We start from the raw sequence: 17,442 nt of genomic DNA, 5'->3' as shown, positions 1-17,442 counted from the left end.
AGTTTATCTGGGAACTCCTATGTCCCAACACTCAGGAGTGAAGCTGCCAAACCTTCAGGAGGAGGTATTCCCTATTCTCCTGCTCCTACTGGCAAAAATAGAAGTAGGTAAACAGAAAACGCACCTGAACTGCCTGACTGTACTACAAGAACAGGAAAGACGACAGAGGAGGCGACATGGCCTCATATAACCCCCCCTTCCCCCAGGTGTATCTTCTTTCCTGCCCTGACTCGCATGCAAGGGGTATTAACTGTCATGGAGGAAGAAAAGTAGATGGTGCCAGGTTTATTTACACTCACCTTGCTATTTGAAGTTTCCTTGTCAAGATTTCCTTTCTTTGTACTGCCTTTAGGGCGTCCACGTGAACGTTTTGTAGTAGGGGAACCACTTGGCTCCTGCAGACAGAGGGATTCAGACATCATAAACAGACCAACAAGACACATCCAGATACAACCTGACCCATCATTTCAATATGTTGCCCAGTGCAATTTGAATCTCTATTAAAAACTAGAAATTTTCTTTATATAATTATTATAATTATTTTATGCTGGTGGACATTGGAAGGTAGGTTTAAAGTACAGCGGCACAGAACACAAAATACCAATTTTTATTGTGCTGAAAGCAAATTTTATACCCAAAGTAAGGTACTACCAACACCATTTGAATATTTAGCTAGAGCAAAACTGATGAGGCCTGTGCAACCTTACTATGGTGCCTCCATAACAATACCTACCCTTTTCATTTTTGCAATAATAGACAATTCAGCTTACTTGCGCAACTTTATAGGAAAGTTAAACTTTGGAGCATGCTAATATTTTCTGTGACCCTCAGTTGGTCACATTTATAATTATATTACATGACATAATTCCTCTTATTAAATACCTAGCAAGACTTGGTCTAAGTATTGCCCTTGAGTCATCGCCTGTCTTCAAAGTAGAAACCACAAATTTAAGAATTCCTCCAAATGTACTACTCTCAATATAGAATAAAGCATTCTCTTGCAGAGAAAAAAAAAAAAACCTACAAAAACAACCCATAAACAATATAGGTTTGATAGTCAATTGTGTACCCAAATTAAGGGACCAGATGCGTTCCTTAACCCATTGCAATCACTTTTTTTTTATGATAGAAGTGGAATTATGGTTATTTGGTGCTATAACCCATCAGTAAGGAGAGTTGTGTATTATAATATGCAAATTTTAGCACCACTCTTACACTGGCCCATTTATAACTGAAAATAGCCTTACTGCACAAGTCTTGTTAGTTGAATAAATATGTGCAAGGAAATCACTTTGGCTACAGACACAACTGACTGATTTGGCTGGTGCCCAGTGCTCCATATACGCTTGTTAACATCCAACATTTTCCTGCACCCCCTACCAAGCAGGGGCGGATCTAGACAATAACTTTACCCGGGGCGATTTTAGGGGGGGGCGATTTAGGCACCGCCCCCTTTGTTTTCTAAGGCTGCCGGCGGCTGCACAGTATGTGCAGGTCCGTTCAGCAGTGACAGTGTGCTGCCCCGCTGCTCTGATTGTTTAAAACACAGAGCACCCGGGCAGCACACTGTCACTGCTGAACGGAACTGCACAGTGTGCAGCTGTCGGCAGCAAGCCCCTGCTAGGGGGGGGGCGATCGCCCCCCCCTGGATCCGCCACTGCTACCAAGTCACATTCAAAGCCAGTTAACACATTTTTTCCATTTCCCCTTTACAAACAATAGATCAGTACTTCTTGGCTACCTGCTTAAATAGCATTATCTGCACATATAAAACTGTCACTGAGCAGTCTGTTAACTTACTAGTTAGCAGTAGATAGGCTACTCCTAAAACCCACAGGTGTTCATTTTGCATTCAGTATATTTCTGAAAGCATTTAAAATGTGCATTAGCAGGAGGGGGGGGGGGGGGGGGGGTGGGGGGGGTGGCATGGCCTGGTGGAGCATGGAGTAGGCTGTGTGCATTGGAGCTCCCCAGCCTAAATATCCGGCATAGTTATCCTCCTGTGTTTCTGGCCCATCTAACTTACCTGGTTCTGTGCCGGAACCTCTTCTGCTCCCTCCAGTCCAAGGATGGTCTGTCGGTGGGTCAGGGCGGCTGTGTCTGATGCTGGTGTCCGGAGCTGTGCAGGGGCAGAGTTCACACGGGAAGGAAGAAGGTGCTTTCTCTCTCCGGCAGTGCCTGGGTCTTCTGGACCGTGATCGGTCACCTATCTGGCTGGTGAGGAGGCTGTTTGGTGCGTGGAGATAGGGCATTTGACGGCTGCTGAGGAAGTGAAGTGTCTGTGTTCTGGTGTTCCCGTCGTGGAGCGGGCAGCGGCGCCATCTTGGCAGCAAGTGTCGTCAGAGAACAGGCTGGTGTGCGGTTTCACATCACTGGAGGCGATTTATTCCTGACATCTGTGTGCAGGCTCTGGCTGAACTGTGTGTATTAATTGGACCTTCATTGGATAAATTCTGGCTATAAACCTAGCTGGGACTGGGCACTCACTTGTGGCCTTCTTTTATACTTTAAACTGCCTAAAAGGGGCCATTATAGGAAAACACTCTGCAAGTACCACTGCTGCTGGGAGATCGGAGAAATATGCCCAATCTAACCCTGCTCCGGCCTTGGGGGGAGCTCCTGCATCTGAACTGCAGGTGCTTCAGTCTTCCAAAGATGCAGATTCGCCTGCTGATTCTACTCTTCAGGAGGTCCTGAAAGCTATCGCTGCCTTTGAAAAGAAGGTAATGGTCAAAAATGGAGAGGTGTAGGTTGATTTGTTGTTGATGCGACAGGATTTTCAGAAGATCCGTGAGCGTGTGGTAGAGACGGAGGCCCGCATTTCCATATTAGAAGAGACTACAGCGCCTTTGCCTCAGAAAGTTGCTGGTTGGAGGCTCAGATGGTGTCGGTTAAACAGAAACCGTCAGACATGGAGGGCCGCCTCAGACGCAGTAATATTCGGCTGGTGGGTCTTCCTGAAAAGGCGGAGGGCGATGCACTGGAAACATTCTAGGAGAATTGGATAATCCAGACAGTCGGCAGAGAGGAGTTCACGGCCCAGTTTGCGGTGGAGAGGGCACATCGTATCCCGGCTCAGAGGCCGCCTCTTGGTGCGCAGCCGCGCACATTCATTGCTAAAGTGCTACATTATAAAGATTGGGATGTTATTCTGCACCTGGCTCGAACTAAGGGCCCTTTAGTGTATCAAAACCAAAGAGTGACTGTATTTCCTGATTTGTCGGTGGATGTACAAAAGAGCAGAGCTCATTTTAAACAGGTGAAGAGTCGCCTTCGTGAGATGCAATTGCTGTATGCTATGCTTTTCCCAGCCAGACTGTGGGTGGTTGCGGATGTAACTACCCATTTCAGAGGCGACTCACTGGTTAGATAGGAGAGCTCCTAGAGGCCCTCATCTGGATTGAAGATGCTTCTGGTGATGTATTGACCTCCTGGACTGAACTGATGATATTCAATAAAGTTTGAGATAACTTCCTTTGATGCATAGCACTTTGATCTATGTTATTTGGTTGCTTATGAAGGTGTCAATTCCAAGGCGGTATTTCTGAAGCTTTTGGATATTTTACTTGGTGTTAGTGGATCGGATGGGTGTGGTGTGCTGGAGGAGTAATATTGTGAAGCGGTGGGCTGGGTGGCTTCCCTTGCTTTAAGGGTCACGATCTCCCTTTCGTCTTATAGCATATACTAGTGTTTTCATAAATACGTGGGAATAGCTGTATAGGTTGTTTGAGGGGATGTGGGGTAGTTGTAGTGGGATCCAGGTATGTCTAAGTTGGGGGTGGATATACGGGGAGGGGGGTAGTTCGGATAGGTTAGGGAGTGTAAGGTGCATATTTACCAAGAGGGATTTCTGACCATTCTCAGTTAGTACTAACTTCAAAATACTTGGCCTCGAGAGGCAATAAGTTTTAGAGAATTAACCCCTTTTGGTTGACGTTATTGAAGGATGGGGACACACTAGTCTCAATGGGAGGGTTATTTTGCTACTAATGTGCATATGGCTGCTCCACCTCTCATCTGGGATTCATTCAAGGCCTTTTAAAGAAGTTCCCCAATTAGAAGAATTATTTAAAAAAAAAAAAAAAAGTCCAGGCGGTGTGATATGTTTGAGAGGTTTTACTGTTGGAGGAGGTGTATCTTTCTTCTCATATGGCACCTGACAGACAGGCTTGGTTAGTGGTGCAGCGAGAGTGGTCAGATTTGCTAGACAAATCAAGGCGTAAGCTATTTGCTAGGCATACTCAGTATTTTGAGGCGAATAAATGTGGTAGGTTTCTGGCGTATTTGGCTAGATCAGAGAGGGCGGCGACTGTAGTGGCAGGAATCACAGATACTTTGGGGGTTGTGCATACCTTGACTGAAGAGATTAGTGAAGTTTTTTATATGTATTTTAAAGATGCATATGCATCTAGGGCTGAATATTCTGATTCCGATTTAGACTCATACTTGGCAGCTGTTTCCCTACTAGCTAAGTGCAGCTAGCAGGGAGAGTTTAGATTCGTCAATCACCGATGAGAAGATTGTAGTTGCTATATCCTCGTTTCCAAATGGCAGGGCTCCGGGTGTAGACTGAATCCCTATAGAACTGTACAAGAAGCATATGGGGTTTTTTGTGCCTCACTTGCAAGAAATGATTACAAGTTTGAGATTTGGGGTCTGTATCCTCGTCCATGTCTGAAGCTCTTATAGTGCTCATTCCCAAAGCGGGGAAGGACCCCTTGTTTCCGAAATCATACAGACCTATATCACTGTTGACAAAGGATATTAAAATATTGGCAAAGATTTTGGAGTCGTGTTTGAGTCGGGTGACTGGTGAGATTGTGCACTCTGATCATACTGGTTTTATGCTGGGAAAATCTACGGTTATAAATTTGCGTAGGCTTTTTTGTCATCTGCAGTTGCCCCACTCGGCGGAGGAGGAGGCTGAGTCGCTAGATGCTTTGATTCTGTGGAGTGGAGGTACCTGTGGACGTGCCATCGAAATTTGGGTTTGGGACGTTTTGTGTTCAGTGGGTGAGATTGTTGTATTTTTTCCCTACAGCCAGAGTCTGTGTCAACAGTTTTACGTCTCATCAGTTTTCCATGGGCAGAGGTACAAGACAGGGCTGCCCTCTGTCTCCCGACCTCTTTGCCTTGGCCATAGAGCCACTGGCATGTGCTATTAGGGTGAAGTCAGATACAGGACGGACACGATTGCCCTTTATGCATATGATATGTTACTTTTTCTGTCATATCCTAATAGATCCTTGCCTGTACTGCTTTGTGTGGTTACAGTTTTTGGTAATTAGTCGGGGCTTTTGATCAACTGGGACAAATCCAGTGCGACTCCAATTGAGGGTACATGCCCGATGGGACAAGTCTTACAGACTCCTCTTAAATGGACTCCGGTATTCAAGTATTTGGTTTTGGATTTCTAGTGATATGGGTCAGTATATTCAGCGTAATATCAAGCCTCAGATTGACTATCTTAAGAGTCGGGTTGGGGTGTGGAAGCAGCTGCCATTGACGGTCACAGATAGAATCAATCTAGTTAAAATGATAATTCAGCCAAAGTTTTTGTATGTTTTGCAGCAGCTGCTGATATACATTCCTCATAGTATATTCCGTTCTATTCTCATATCCTCATTGGTGTGGGTGGGCAAGAGTTAAGCTTCTATTTTTGCAGCTGACACTAAACTCTGTAAGGTAATAAAATCAGAGCAAGATGTAGCTTCTCTATAGAGGGACTTACATAAACTGGAGGATTGGGCGGCCAAATGGAATATGAGATTTAACATAGATAAATGTAAAGTTATGCATTTAGGGGTCAAAAACAAGAACGCAATCTATAAATGAAATGGAATTAATTTAAGAGAATCTATAATAGAAAAGGATTTGGGAGTGCTCGTAGACAGTAGACTTAGTAATAGTGCTCAATGTCAAGCAGCAGCTGCAAGGGCAAATAAAGTAAGTATTGGCATGCATAAAAAGGGGCATAGATGCAAGGGAAGAAAGTGTAATTTTGCCACTGTATAAATCGTTGGCAAGACCTCATCTTGAATATGCAATACAGTTCTGGGCACCACTCTATAAAAAAGATAATTTGAAACTAGAAAGCGTTCCAAAAAGGGCAACAAAATTGATAAAGGGTATGGAGTCATTAAGTTATGAGGAAAGGTTAGCCAGTTTAGGCATGTTTACTTTAGAAAAGAGGCATCTAAGGGGAGATATGATTTCTATGTACAAATACATTAAGGGTCAATACAGAGAACTTTCATGGGAACTTTTTACCCCAGGACTATACACAGGACACGCGGTCACGCCCTAAGGTTAGAGGAGAGGAAATTTCACAACCAGCAAAGGAAGGGGTTCTTTACAGTAAGGGCAATCAAGATATGGAATTCATTGCCAGGGAAGGTTGTGATGGCAGATTCAATAGATATGTTTAAAAAAGGGTTAGACAAAGTTTTAGCGGAAAAGTGTATCCAGGGATACGACTGTTAATTAAAATGAAGTATAGTAGTGGATATAGGGTAAAATTAGGACTGTAATATTGAGTCTGGGGGGATTTTCACAATTGAAACAGATTGGCGGTTGCTTACTCTGGGTCAATTTCAAATATAAGTGCAGGATCGCAGGAGATCCAAAATAGGTTGAACTTGATGGACTGGTGTCTTTTTTTCAACCTCATCAACTATGTTGCCAGGGAGACACGGGCAGACCCATGTTCAGTGTGATCACGGTCTACCTGGGAATTTGTTGTGGTGTTCTGCACTGTCACCCGGCAATATCCCAGGTTCATAAACCCGGGATATTGCCAGGGTGGCAGTGTTAAAGTGGTATAAGAATGTATGAGCAGGTCACACCATTGTTAGAGTTTTGCTGCTTGATTAGAATACACATGGTTCAACTACTCAGATTAAAGTTTCACAACCCATGATTAGATCAATTCATTTAGGCATCTAAATCTGATAAAGTTTAATTTATTTTCTAATTTGATTAAGTAATCAGCCCCTGTTATCTGTTAATCTGTTTTTAATGTGTATGGCCCATTCAAGAGCTGGCTGCTGTGTTCTACAATGAGATTACATAAATGAAGTTTGCATCTGCATGTAGGAAAATTTCCAGCCACAATTAAGTGTTCAGGAATTTATCAGAACTGAAGATATTCAATACTTTACATGATGTGAATGTTAGCAGCTTGTTTATACAAGTCAAATTCATAAGCTCCCCACCGAAGTGGCCTTTATTTATATATTCTATACACACACCCCAAATGGATTTAGTTACACATAAGATTAAATGGTTATACCATCAAGCCTAGCTAGCAGAAGTACAAGACATCTAAATACATGTGTTTTAAGTGGCTTACCGTGCTCTCTTGTGCATCACTCTGTAATTGGGAAGGAGAGCTGGGTTTGACAGACGGGTTTGAAGTCCCCTGAATAACAAAAATAGTGCATACAGATTGGTGATTTTTATCATATTACCCTAGGATTTTTGATCCATAGAAGTAGTTTAGTTCAAAGAGCAATAAACATGTTTATACAGAGTTTATGACTATATTCATATAAAATAGATAAAATGCACTGTAAAATAATTTTGCATTTCTCCTACTGGCACCATGAGCCACGCCTTCAATCTTAGTGGCCAGAAAACAGTCCCAAAAAGTAGATCAACCCCTAGACACAATTATAGTCCTGGTTTTGGATTGCTCTTTCACACCATGATATCAGATTGCATTGACAACCAGGTAATGAGATTCCAATGCTGCTCCCCTGTGCCATGACCAATTAGCTGCTCGATAAAGGTTAAATGGATGCTGTTTGTTACAATAGCAACTACTGCTGGCACCTTTGCAAGCGCAGAATCCAGGGAGTGAGGATTATTGGTTAGAGGGCTATACTGCTGCACCTTTAGGCCATTACAAAACAGGCTATCACAAGATGCAAAACAGTTATATTACAGACGCCAGCTGTAGGAACATCTGACATTACTGATCACTACAATGCAGTATTGCAGTGTCCTCCCCCATTTGAGGTCAATGGCAGAAAGGGTCCCCAATACACCAAAGTAGGAAGGTATGGTTTTGTCTGCTGATGGCAAAGTGAATATGCCCCATTAAAATACACAAATCCTCACGGTCTTGTTACATACCCTATTCACAATCCTAATGTGTATCAAAACTGCTATAGTCCACAAGCATCGTAGTAGTAAGAATAAAACGTATTCAGCCCAAGTGTAATGTGATAAGGTACATGCAGAGCCCTTTAATAAACATAGGCAGCAGGCAAGATATGATCCATACTTCAAAATCTGTGCAAGTGCAGTGTTAATTACAATTGTGCCAAACCAAGATAAAGGACCCCCACAACATAGATGCTGAAAGGTGGCACAACTATAGTCCACATGAAAGCAAAGTCCAACACACAAGTAATCATGCACTTCTCTATTATTTGTTAAAAAAAAAAAAAAAAAAAAAAAGGATTTGGTTAGCGCTTGTATGCAGCATGCAGGATGGTCACAGTTTTGGAAAATTAACATAAAATGGAAGCATGTAGTAGCTTTTATGGTCTGATCAAACATCCTTCAGTCAGTATTTAACTTCTGTGCAAAACAGGATACTAATTTGCACCCCTTGCATTGTAACATGGTTTTGTCCAGGAGATTAAAATAAGTTTCTTAAGTTAAGATCCTTAATGAATCAGGCCCCTCATGTTTACTCTACAAGTTATACTACTGCATAATTTAACAAATATCGATCTATGAATAAAAATGGTCTTTGTGCTTCAAGTGTGCAACTGTACATACAGAACAGCCACAACATGAAAATCACCTGCCTAATATTTTGTAGGTCCCCATTGTGCCACCAAAATAGCTTTGACCCATTGAGGCATGGACTCAATAAGACCTCTGAAGGTGTCCTGTGGCATCAGGCACCAAGATGTTAGCAGCAGATCCTTTAAGTCCATTATAGATAGGATTGAGATCTTGGGAATATGGAGGCCAAGTCAACACCTTCAACCCTTTACCATGTTCCTAAAACTTTTTGCAGTGCTACAGGGCACATTATCCTGCTGAAAGGCCACTGCCATCAGGGAATACCGTTGCCATGAAGGAGTGTACTTGACATGTACCACCTACCTAAAGACACTGTGGTAGGACAAGGTAGCATTCATATGAATGCCAGGACCCAAGGTTTCCCAGCAGATGCCCAGTGCATTACACTGACTCCACTGGGTTGCTTTCTTCCCATAGTGCTTCCTGGTGCCATCTCTTCCCCAGGTAAACGACTTGCATGGCTGTCCACTTTCTTCCATTGCTCCATGACCCAGTTCTGGTGCTCATTGAATGAGCCTTCAGTGGTGTAGAGGGGTCAGCATGGGCCACTCATTGGTGGTGCAGCTATGCATCCACCAATGCTGTCTACCGCATCCAGATGAGGAGGAAGGAAAGGTGTGAAAAGAGGAGAAGTGGAAGACAAGGGGGTAGAAGGTGAGGTGTAGATGTGAGAAATGAGGGTGAACAGATGTGCTAGGAGCACAAGGGAGACATGAAAGATGGAGATGGAACACAGATGGTAGAACTATCTTACTTAGAGAAGGTGCTTTGTTCACTGTGCACTGCGAGGAAGGCTTTCACATTCTATCAGGCACAACCAATAAAGAGGCTGAAGGGAGAAGAGGGAAAGTCAAGGCTGCCCCTTTAAAGAGACCAGTGGCAGAAGCACGGAGCTGCCAAAAACAGTGTTCTCCTTGATGTCTTATGTGGCCTGAGGTCTGGCGTGCCAGCGAAAACTGAAACACATGTCACATCTGGAATGCATGCTGGGGGTTAGATGTTCAGAAATAGCTTCTTGCACAACAGGGCATGTAATTCTCCTGAGCATCCAGCAGTGTCAGATTGGTGTCTAGAAAAATACTAAGTTCAGGTACTCTTACTACCTTGAAGGTTGAGGCAAGTCCTTTTACTAAGCCATCCTGTAGGAAAAAAATCAAGAATATGTGCAATGCTAGCAGATGCAGGATCTACCAGTTTGGGTCCTCAGCCCAATATAAATATCTTCCAAATTCTATAGTAAAAGGAAGAATTCAGTTTGTTTTCCTTGATCAAGAAACTCAATTACCATGTAAGACTACCCTAATAATGACTGCTTAATATCCACGCCTTCAAAAACAGTGTGCCTAATTTTGAATGAAGAATCTTTTCCTGGTGCTGAGCTGACTGAAGTTGTTTTTGAAGCATTCATCAGACCACTGCCAACCACAGATGACTAGTTCATAATGAAAGGACTGTCATTACCTCTACTAATTCTCTCCCCATCTTTCACAGAGTGCATACATAGTTCTCCACCAGCGCACATATCTGGGCTGGCGGAGAATTATGTATTTCTGGACCAGCAACAGAAAACAGCTGTGTGGACAAGGCCCCTCCCATGTGAAGTGCTGAAAGGTTCTCAAACTGTTGGCAAAAAGCTTTCCACATGGTTTGTAGTGGTACTTTTGTACAATCTGATTTTGAGTGGTAGGTGTCCAGACCTCGGCATAATTTAAAACCTTGCCACTCAAAGGGACTAGTGGAGTCATTGGGAGGATTTCTGCATTTGCCTTCATCATATGGCTAATGCTACAGTTCAAAGAAATAAGAAGTTCCTGAAACAGCTTTCTATTTTCCTATCCATAGAATCTTCCAATGGGTCTCCATTTTCCAAGAGAATAGAGGTCCTGGCTGAAAGACTAGGCTATAGCAGCATCAATTTTAGGCATCGAACAATTCGAAGTGTCATCCTGGAAATAATTAATATCGTTAAGTCTCTTGAGATTGGGACAATATCTATGTAACCTTAGCCACTCCTTACTGACAAGATCTTTAATAACCCAGTGCATTTGAAGCACTGCCTTTTTAAAAAGAATTTCAGAGAGGTGAAAACTGGTGTATCAATCCTTCCTCATGATTTTATTAATGTTCAAGGACACTGATTACCTCAAGGTTAAACAAGATCATCTTTAATTCCCCTTACCCCAGAGACTCTCTGTAAGAGGATCCATTGGGACAATGGTGCATTAAGTTCAGCTTAGTGACAAAGGTGCCCTGCATGAATGTCATCATTTAAGACACCAATGCCTCTTCATACTTTTCACAGGTCCTAAAGAGCAGCGAAAGAAAAAGCCGCTAAACTAATGCATACAAAGATTTTAAACAAAGAACCCCTGTGCAGTTCTTATGTAGGGTAGATGCCATTAAGCTTCTTAGGGTGGGTTCCTCCATAATGTTGGAATGTGCAAGTCCACAGTGGTGTTAGAAAGGATAGGCCTAGCGGAAGTGCTCCATATGATCAAACACTGAAATAAACTTGCTTACTTACCTGGAAAAGACATCACACATGCTCAGTGGTTCCCCGAGATCCGAATCCATTTGAATTTAGCCTATCCGAGTACCGAGCCGAGCACGCTCTGTACTCTCCCGCCCATTCGGAATCTAAATCGAGGCAAAACGTCATCGTGACGTATTCGTATTTCTGAGCTCTGTTCTCGCGAGATTTGAAGACCATAAATACCAGCCTCCACTGCAATCCATCAGCATTTGACAGAGGGAGAGAGCAGGGTTAGGTCACAGGCTATATCAGCGCAGGGACAGAGCAGTAATTGGACACATTGTTTAAATTCAATACAATTCTAATCTGAATACCAATTGTTACAGCAGTAAGGGGAGGATAGTGGAGGTTTTTTTTTTCTTCAATTTCTGGAAACTCCAAGTGCTTTTGGGGTGTCCCTTATTCCCCATTCTTTTGCAGTAATTATTCTGGCTGTCAAAAGTCATATTTGTCAGCAGTATTTCTACAATTTTTTGCACTACAAGTGGTTTGGGCTCATTAAAATGGATTCAAAGCAGTCCACATGTGAGCAGAATCAGCAAGCAGGTTCTGGCCCCAGTCCTGATAGTAGTGTTCCCAGTACGTCATCTGGTAAAGCCGATGTAAAAATACATAGTCTTTTGAAATCGGGGGGGGAAAAAAAACAAAAACAAAAAAAAAAACACACCCCAAAAATTTTTACCGTGTTGAAGCGAAAAAGAAGAAGTGTAGCTGAGGAAAAGTTAAGGCAAAGAAAGAATGAGGCCTTCGTCTTTCTCCATTAGTGGCAGATATAAAAATGTTACTGAGCCTTCTTCTTGTACGGTCACTCGTGATGATCAAGCAAGACCAAGTAATTTGGAGTCTAAAAGTGGTGCATAACTACTGTTACGCGTGAAAGCTGAGGTGCAAGAAAACAGTAAGACATTAGAGGATAATGTTTGCTCAGAATCAGACACCAATCCCTGTGGAGAGTCCATCCACCAGTGGTATGTCTAATCGTGAGCATTCTGATAATGTACCCATAAAGAAGGGCCCTTTCAGCAGTTCTGCTAATGTGTGCCTTAACAGCCGGAGTGTAGCCGGTGATACACCATGTGAGAATGCCACTTTGGAATTAGAAGACGAGGGGGAGATTTGTGTAGGCGACGAGGGCACTAATGATGATGATGATGATGCAGACAGATACCAAATTGTCTTTCTCAATTTCTGTTTATATTCTAGACTCTACAATGGCTGAATAGTTTTCTATTTTACTCCTAGTGGGGGTCTGATGCAGACAGATACCAAACTACCTTGGTCCATTTAATTTTATATTCTAATTCTACAGTCTATGCAGGCTGTTTTTTTTCTATTTAACTACAAGTGGAGGGGGGGGGGGGGGGCTAGAGAGACAGAAACCAAACTGCCTTTGTCCATTTCTCTATATATTTAACTATGTTTAACTAAGTGTAGGGTGTGATATACACCCAAAGACGATGGCTGCATTGCCAATAGGCTAAGATGAAGAGGAAGACAATCAGGTTTGTGTGCAGAATTAAGGACGGCCTACCAGGGATTAAACTGTTTTCTTCCGAAGTCATTAGCTTTAGAATTACCTTACTTATCCAAGAAACAAGTGGAGCACTGAATTAGGTTATTTTATGACCAAAAACATTGCTTTTTAAACAAAATTGCAAAACAAAACCAAACAAAAACCAAAACACGCAAGGGGAGTTTGGCAAAACCAAAACCAAAACACGACGGTAATCCAGATCCAAAACCAAAACACGGGGGTCAGTGAGCATCTCTAACTCAAATACACCTGCAAGACATATACAACTAGCACATGACCAAACTGTTAAATGTGTGGTCTTTGAACAAACTCTCAAACAAGCCACCAATGTATAGTAAATAGAGGGGTCCCCCCAGGATCTCCCAATTACTTGAATCAAAGCAACAAGTTGTGCCTGGCTCTTAGTGCAGATAGACTCAAATCAATCAAGGCTCTTCAAAAGAGCTCTATTTCAGATGGACTGACTGCTTGAGGTATAGTTATGTCTGTAACACAGATTCTGCACACGTTATTTCCCAGATTCCAGCATTATTTTTGCAGTTTTATGTAAAACATGCAATTGTTTTACTTTGTTAAAAAACTCCAAAAGGCTGTATAAGAGCCAAATTGTGTACATACAATAACTAAAATCGATCTGCTGTTCTTTTTACTACTTAGCAGCTGGTTTATATGTTAGAGCAGTACTGCTCTCTAGGAGCAGGTAGAGTGGGTTAAAAGAATGCTCTGCATAGATTCACCAACAAGTAATTAGTGTCACAGCAACTGATATTTCAGCTTTTACTCTGCAGATGCTGTAACACTTTACTGAAACAATGGCTTCAGCCATCTGTAGTGTTAGAGGAATTTTCCCTGGCAACTGCAGTGTAATGTCCACCACTGATCAATTTTAAATTTACAATGAGCATTTCGTTTTTGAAGTCAATGGGGTTGGTCAAAAACAAAGAAACCCCCAACAACAAAAAGAGGCTTCTAACTATTGAAAAAAACATGCACATTATAATGTGATGTGAAAAGGAAAAGAATATTTGTAAATAGTTTGCTGTACTCATCTGAATGATGCTCATATGAAGACAGCTTCCATTTAGTTCAGTCAAAGGTAGCTCATCTTCAAAAAAAAAATTCTAGGGAATAACTGGGGCTAGTGTGCAACTTGAAGGAAAAGCCATCAGTGGATGCCGGTGCAGATTTACAAACACTAAAATCAAATGAGTAGTGCCAAACATCAATTGGTTAGCATATATGGTATACTTGTTGCGTTGAGGCCTGAAAAACATTTATATAAAACACCCATCAATTTGCAATAAACACAAAAAAAACAACAACCATGAGGAAGTAGTTTTTTTTCATGAAAATGTGTATCTTCTGTTTGAGTTATGTTTATCATCTTTTGCATTCTACAAATAAACTACTACATTAAAAATACAAAATACTGTAGTGTAGTTAATCATGAAAGTTTCAGTACCCCCAGCAACATCCAGCTGGACATCAAATCACCTGCATTTATCACATGCACTAATAGCTGTCAGGCTCACATCAGTCCCTTCTACAGGTCATCATCTTTACTCATTGCTTTCCATGTTTGCTAGATAATCAGCCTAATCTATGGCGCACTCTGTCTTTCCTTCCATATTTGGATGATTTCATCAAACCCATCACCGTTTATTTACAAAACACCACAAAACTCTGCAATGCCTAGAAGATTAGTTTGTTTTCTAAACCTACAAAATGAAGAAATTAATGTTGTCAGCATTGTCAGACATATTATTGATAGTCATATGGAATCATATTTGACCACTTCGAAGTCAGTGTTGCTGGAAATTCTTTTGGATATTGACCTGCCAGAGGCTTTGGTAAAGATGCAAGGGTGTCCATTTCAGTGTCCCAAAGCCACATCAATATATCAGGGAACATTTTAAGATTGGAAATCGGTTTCTTCTCAGAGTGACTGCTCAGCACAAAAGAATGTGGAAGTCCAGATGTTCTTCTTTCATACCCAGGGGACTTTATACTTAATTAATGTCCCAGCACAGATAGTTAGCCATTTTACTTTCCAAGTACAAACATTGTGGGAGATCATTAAGACCAGAGAAAATAAGGCAGGATCCCCCCCCATATGCTATTTGTCCTAAAAAAGTTACATTAAAGATCCAGAATGCTACTTTAACAAACATGCCATCTTACCAACTCAATTATGCTGTGCCGCTACAAAAAGTTATTGCATAAATGTGTATAGAAAAGCTAAGAAAGAAATTGATTGCTTTGATTTAGAAGTAGGATTCTAACAAAGCTCAGTTAGCTCCTTATACTTTAATCGATAGCCCATGCAACTGCACTGTTAAACAAAAAACACAACACCCTAAAATTGAAAGTCAAGCATTATTTAATAGTGCATCAATTAATCTGAAAGGGTATTTTTTGTGCCAGGGATCTTTACTTTTGAAGATTTAGAAGGATGCTCTCAAGTTCTTGACTATTAATCGGTACTACCACTTGGCTATTCTCTAGCAAAAGTATGGCAACACAAGTCTTTTAGACTTAGTAAAAGAGAAGGAAGATTTGCCAGTTACCAATCTTTTTTCTGCCCAAAACCAATTTGCAACACATTGTAAATTCAGCTTACACAATTGACTGTTAGAACAATTTAGCCACATACTAACTGGGTCATTATATTGTAAGGTATGTGGACTGAATCATCATCAGCCACCTTTATTTATAGTGCTTTTACAAATGGGGGCTCTAAGCCAGTAATAAAATAGAAGTCGTCTGGGTTTATTTAACACAGACCAACAAAGCAGTAAGAAGGCTTTGTATTATAAGATGCTGTAATTTTGGATGCCTAGATGTTGCAAGGGTGTAGGGAGTTACAAAACCCTCCTGTGAAACCTAAGTTCTTTATTGCATAGAAATCCATTTTAAATAGGTAGAAGTTAACTTCTCTCCATATTCAATGATCATAGCGTGCTGAAGTTTAATAATTACCCTAACTAGTCGTACTTTATCATTAAACTTTTATTGTAGGATCTTAACCAGCTTGCTCTACATGTAAGATTATATATGGTGCAGTATCAAAGAGTGCCATTAGTAGTAGTCTGGAACTGTACAACAAACTCAAGGTAGGAGGAGCTCTTGAATCCTCACTGTACACAAAAAGGGTTTACTAGGTAAGTGCCTGAAGTAGATGCTACTGCAAATACATTTTTTGACACTTTCCCCTTATCTCTTAAGCTTCTTGGTTTCGGTTTAATTAATGCAGTACTACAGCTAGTTTAAAAATGTTTGAGGCATTTTTAGGCTACTAATGAAAATAACTGGCTAGTATGCAGAACAAAGTGCCACTAAAATATTTATCCCACCTGTGGTTTTTTTCCCAGTTGGACGACCTTCTACCACGTTTCTCAGTCACATCTGCTGGTTCCTCTTTTGCAGTAGTTTTAGCCTTTGAGTCACTCATGTTTCTGCAAAACAGGTCAGATATGGAATACAATGAACATGGGCTTTAAGATCTTGCAGAGACAACTCCTTACAAAAGAAATTATTCCTGCCCACCTGGCTTCGACCAGAAAAATGTAATAATGGATTAAAAATAGAATTACTAACTTATCCAAGGTCTTCTGCCAGATCAAACCAATACCATTTTTTGTTAAATAAACACTGTTATTTCGGTAGATTAGTCAATCCAGAGGTTACATCAACCTTCTAAAAAAATCCATTACTCAAACGCATCTTGTGTAAATTATGTGGAGTGCATTCAGATATATGGGAGGTACTTGAAGCAAAACTTCAGAATTTGAAGCTTTTCTAAATTCACTCAAATTACTACAATCCAATTATATTTATTCAACTTTTTTCTATCAAAAAAATCTTTTAGCTCCAATCAAGTTAATCCAATAAAGATAGAGATACATATTCAAAATAACTGGACATTAACTTTTGGAATAACTTCTATAAAAAAAAAAGAAAATAAAGTGGTCATAGAAACAGGTTATACCCCCTTTCATACTGCCATGAAAGACCTAGGTTTTTGCCGGTGTTTAGGCGCAGTATGAATGGTGTTGACAAATCCCGGGTCTGAAATACCCGGGATTTAGACCCGGACTTTGGGGGGGTAATTTCTGTTTTGTCTCAACCTGGGTCTCACCAAACAATTATAAAGTTGGAAAAAAAAAAAAAAAAAAACCATCACAAGAAAGAGCCAATCAGAGCTCTCTTGTGATGTTGCCATGGAGACCCATGTTCTGTATGAACAGGGTCTACCGGGGAATTTCTCTCCGTGGGAGCCTCTGTCTCCCGGCAATATCCCGGGTTCCATATACCCAGAATATTGCCGGGGGGGGCGGCAGTATTAAAGTGGTATTAGTGGATCTTATTTCCAGGCATGGTCAGCAATTTCTAAGAATGTTAAAATGTAAGTATCACAGCTACATAAAAGGTAAGAATTGGATTCACCATGTAATTTTATCTTGTTTCTCTCCCTTCCTATCCATTTATGGTGTCATCTTCAAGCAAAATTAGAGGATAATCATGAAGGATTCTAGTTTCACACCATATACTGCTA

At 41.2% G+C, this 17,442-nt stretch overlaps 1 long non-coding RNA gene across 1 annotated transcript in view; it reads left to right on the top strand.

The window, feature by feature from the left end:
- The first annotated feature begins 17,225 nt into the window (after positions 1 to 17,225).
- The window catches only part of LOC142140339 (uncharacterized), an 8,157-nt gene continuing 7,940 nt past the window's right edge, over positions 17,226 to 17,442 (top strand). The window contains exon 1 of the long non-coding RNA XR_012688418.1: positions 17,226 to 17,292. This is a non-coding gene — a long non-coding RNA (uncharacterized LOC142140339). The remainder of the gene's footprint in view (positions 17,293 to 17,442) is intronic.

The sequence above is a fragment of the Mixophyes fleayi genome, chromosome 2, assembly GCF_038048845.1.
Source record: "Mixophyes fleayi isolate aMixFle1 chromosome 2, aMixFle1.hap1, whole genome shotgun sequence".
Taxonomy (NCBI): Eukaryota; Metazoa; Chordata; class Amphibia; order Anura; family Limnodynastidae; genus Mixophyes; species Mixophyes fleayi.
This window is presented reverse-complemented; position numbering and strand designations above follow the sequence as displayed.